This window comes from Pistacia vera, unplaced genomic scaffold (assembly GCF_008641045.1).
Source record: "Pistacia vera cultivar Batoury unplaced genomic scaffold, PisVer_v2 Contig136, whole genome shotgun sequence".
Lineage (NCBI taxonomy): Eukaryota > Viridiplantae > Streptophyta > Magnoliopsida > Sapindales > Anacardiaceae > Pistacia > Pistacia vera.
The window spans coordinates 938,202-942,692 of NW_022195423.1; the positions used below are offsets into that span (position 1 = coordinate 938,202).

The window sequence follows — 4,491 nt, forward strand, 5'->3', positions numbered from 1 at the left end:
TTATATGTTGAATTTGGATAACTGTAGACCCATTGCCGAATCATTCATTTTATCAACATAGACATTTTGGTTTCCCCCGTTTGTCAGTTTCCACTGACCAGTCAGTAATAAATTGACCATAACTTGCTCAACAAAATACAATTGGCGAATGATTTGAATATTTGGAAACTAGACAGATAGGGCTTTAATTTTATATATTATAAGCTGAATTTAGATAACTGTAGACCCACCGCCGAACCAATTATTTTATCATCACACATATTTTGGTTTCCCCTATTTCTCAGTTTTCACTTAATAGCCAGTAGTAAATTGACCATAACTTGCTCAATAAAAATCCAATTGATGAGTGGTTTAAATCTTTGGAAACTAGAAAGATGGGGTTTTGATTTGATATATTATTAGCTAAATTTGGATAACTATAGGCCCATTGCCAAACCATTCATTTTATAATCACACATTTCGGTTTCCCCTGTTTCTCGATTTTCACTAAACAGTCAGCAATAAATTGACCATAACTTACTCAACAAAAATCAAATTGATGAGCGATTTGAATATTTTGAAACTCAACAGACAGGATGTAATACTCCGTACTCTCCAAGTGGATTTTATTTAATTTTATTTATGTGAATCTAGGGGGTAATGTGTAAGAATTGAAACTTTTTGGAGACGTTTTAGTAAGAAATAAGGCCTGGTGGGTTTATTAAATAGTTTTGCAGGAGCACTTGTGTGAAATTGGAAGTGTGAAAATCTTTCAACGACATTATGAAATTGATTAAAGATGAGGGGTCTTATTAATATTGTGTCATGCAAGGGCACATGCATAATTTTCTAGGGGTGAGATCGTGATAAAACATAACCTTAATTAAAGGATTTTGGGGTGCAAAATGTAAGAATCAAAGACTAAGGGATGCATGATAATTGGCCATTGCAAGATGGATTAAAGGTAATTCCTTTCGGAGAATCAGCCCCTGGTTTTGGCACCTTGTTTTGCCAATGATGGTTGTGAATTTATATTAAATTGAGATGAGGAGAAAAGGATGGGGGAGTGGAGAAAGAGACAGCCGAGAGAATGAAAGGAAAAAAAAAAAGGGTGAGAGAGGAGAAGCTTGTTTTCTTTTCTCTTTCTCATTTTGCGTTCATTCTCTTGTGTAAATTGAAAGAGAGAAAAGCAATTTTAAGTTGAAGTAGAAGAGGGCCGAGAGGTGATTTGTAGGGGGAGAATTTTCATAAGGGTAAAGTACTAAGTGTTAGGCATGCATTTCCAATCTTTCATTTCCCTAATTGTTTAGATCCCAATTCTTATTTCAATTTTGAATCAAATAGGTGAAGAAGATAGGAGAACCGAGCACTTGAGTTGAAAGCAAAGGAGAAAGTGTAAGTGGAATAATATTGCATGAAACTGCATGTTTTCAAATTCATGTGTGGTTGTGGACAATTCGAGTGTTATGTCATTCTTTAATATTTTGTTGTGCTTGTTTATGGGAATGCTAAGTAGTGAATTGTGATGGGGAGAAGACATGAAATTGATAATTGATTGGTTGCATTGGTTGGGCATAATAAAATTTAAGAATAGTCAGCATATGAGTTTTGATACTTTCTTAATGATGATTTATTGTTATGGGTTCAGTTTATGAATTTTGCAAGTTGGAGTTGCTGGAAGTTACCTTGAGTGTTCATATATTTATTGTTTTGATATTGTAATGTTGGCTGGAATTGTTTCTTAAAAAGAAATATTGGTATGATGAAAACGTGAACTAAACTTTGTATGTATAGAATTGCTAATTGATTTTTTTTTTTATTTTGTTGGCTGGAAGTTCATTTTGCTTTGTGCTTGACGTCATTTGGAAGAGACATTTTTGTTTAGCTGCTGGGAAATTTTGGGGAAAAGATAGTTGTTTGAATTATTGAGTTTTATTATAATAGTGGCGGGCCTAATATAATAAGGCCCAGATTTTGTTAGTTGGGTTTTAATTTCATAAATGAATGAATGGACATGGGCTTTTGAAGCCTTATTGGGTTGTAAAATGAAAATGAGGCCCAATTATTGTTTAAGGCTTTAGATGAATTTGTTTATATTAGTAGGATGGCTTATTATTAATGATGAGGCCCAATTTTTATTATTTTGTTGGGTTTTGGCTTTGATGATAATTGGTGGGGAGGATAATGTGGGAAAAGAAAATTTTGTGAGGCATTGCGTTCTCGGTTATGGGTGTGTTATTGTCAAGGTCGAAAGTCAATTTGGGGGTTGACTACAAAGATTAAAAGTTTTGGGATTTTAGTGAAATTGATGATAAATATAGGGTGTAAATTGATGATAAATATAGGGTGTAAATAGAATTTTTCACACTTCTGTACCTTTGACATGGTGAGCATTGCATTCATGGTTACATGCCTTTTTATTGAAATTTTATATCATATTATACTTTATATATGTACAAGGCATGCATGATGCATATTTGGAATGAAATTCTGGATGCATGATTATTAATATGTTTCACTTTCGGATTGGAAACCACCCTTGTTTAGTACCCATCCCCCTCGAGACATCAGCTAGTGTTTGATATTTATCCTTGTGCGCGCATTGAGATGGTCCATCCTACTGAACGATTGGGATATCCTACTCGTGCAAGACAGACGCCTGATGAGCTCCGGGTGGGATTACACCAGGCGGTTATTGGTCGATGTGGGATTTTGGACGCCCCGAGGGTAGACCGTGGGCGAGATTATATTTGATACCATATCATGACAGCCCGAGGGTAGACTGTGGGTCGAGCATGGTTATCCAGTGATGTTCGTACCATCCCAAGGGTAGACTGCGGATGGTGCCACCCCGAGGGTAGATTGCAGGTAGTGTAGCTTCATGTCTGAGTTAAGGACTGGTTCGGATAGTTATGATCCAGGTCCCTAAGTGCTAGTAGGGTGGTGATAATTGATTTATTTTATATGATAGTGGTGTGTGATTTCATGGCATCCAAGAATAAAATATGGTGTTCGTTGCCTCATCATGTAAGTGCATTAGTGTTGTGTGGCATGCAACTAGATTATTCATGCATGTTTTCAAAGTTAAAGTTATTTTCGCAGCTCACTGTTTATGTTTCCTCCCCTAGGATCATAGATCGGGTTCATGTGGAGCATACTCGATGCCCTAGGTTAGCCTTGACGCATGATGATTTGCATCTTTTACAAACTTTAGTGGACTCTGATATTATGTTTCTTTTTGTAACCGGATTTTTAGTTCTCGCTTTTAGAATAATTATTTGTGTATTTCCGCTTTCTAAAACTTAAACATGCAAATGCATTACTTTTCACTTTCGTCTATAATCAGAATTGTTTTTATGAACGTTTTTTTTTATATATAGAGTATTCACCTTCCTTTCGGGATCCTGAGTCTCCTGGAGCACCCGGATCCAATGGGATAGGGATACTCGGGAGGGGGTGTGACACAGGACTTTAATTTGATATATTATATGCTGAATTTGAATAACTATAGAACTCTTGCTGAACCATTCATTTTATCATCACACACATTTTGGTTTCCTTCGTTTCTCAGTTTCCACTAAATAGTTAGTAGTAAATTGACCATAACTTGCTCAATAAAAATCCAATTGATGAGCGGCTTGAATCTTTGGAAACTAGGCAGACATAGCTTTAATTTGATAATTATATGTTGAATTTGGATAACTGTAGACCCACCGTTGAACCATTCATTTTATCATCACACACATTTTGGTTTCCTCCATTTCTCAGTTTCCACTGAATAGTCAATAGTAAATTGACTATAATTTGCTCAGCAAAAATCCAATTGACAAACGGTTTGAATATTTGGAAACTAGACAAATAGAGATTTAATTTGATATATTATACGTTGAATTCGGATAATTATAAACCCACAGCTGGACCATTCATTTTATCTTCACACACATTTTGGTTTCCTCTGTTTCTTGGTTTCCACTAAACAGTTAGTAGTAAATTGACCCTAAAATGCTCAATAAAAGTTCAATTGATGAGTAATTTGAATCTTTAGAAACTAGATAGACTGAGCGTTAATTTGATATGTTATACGCTAAATTTGAATAATTGTATCACACATATTTTGGTTTCCCCCATTTCCCAATTTCCACTAAATATTTAGTAGTAAATTGACCATAATTTGCTCAATAAAAATTCAATTGACGATCGGATTGAATATTTGAAAACTAGACAGACAGGGTTTAATTTGATATATTATACGCTTTATTTGAATAACTGTAGACTCACTGTCAAACCATTCATTTTATCATCACACACATTTCGGTTTCCCTTGTTTTTCAGTTTTCACTGAAAAGTCAATAGTAAATTGACCATAACTTGCTCAATAAAAGTCTAATTGATGAGCGGTTTAAATATTTGGAAACTAGAAAGACAAGAATTTAATTTGATATATTATACACTGAATTTGGATAATTGTAGACCTATTGCTGAACCATTCATTTTATCATCACACACATTTTG

General features: G+C 34.7%; 1 long non-coding RNA gene across 1 annotated transcript; it reads left to right on the top strand.

Annotated features, from left to right (window-relative positions):
- The first annotated feature begins 1,068 nt into the window (after positions 1-1,068).
- LOC116122588 lies at positions 1,069-3,285 on the top strand. Its single transcript, XR_004126929.1, has 3 exons — positions 1,069-1,232; positions 1,324-1,374; positions 2,527-3,285. It is a non-coding gene; the product is annotated as an uncharacterized LOC116122588 (long non-coding RNA).
- Positions 3,286-4,491: the final 1,206 nt, after the last annotated feature.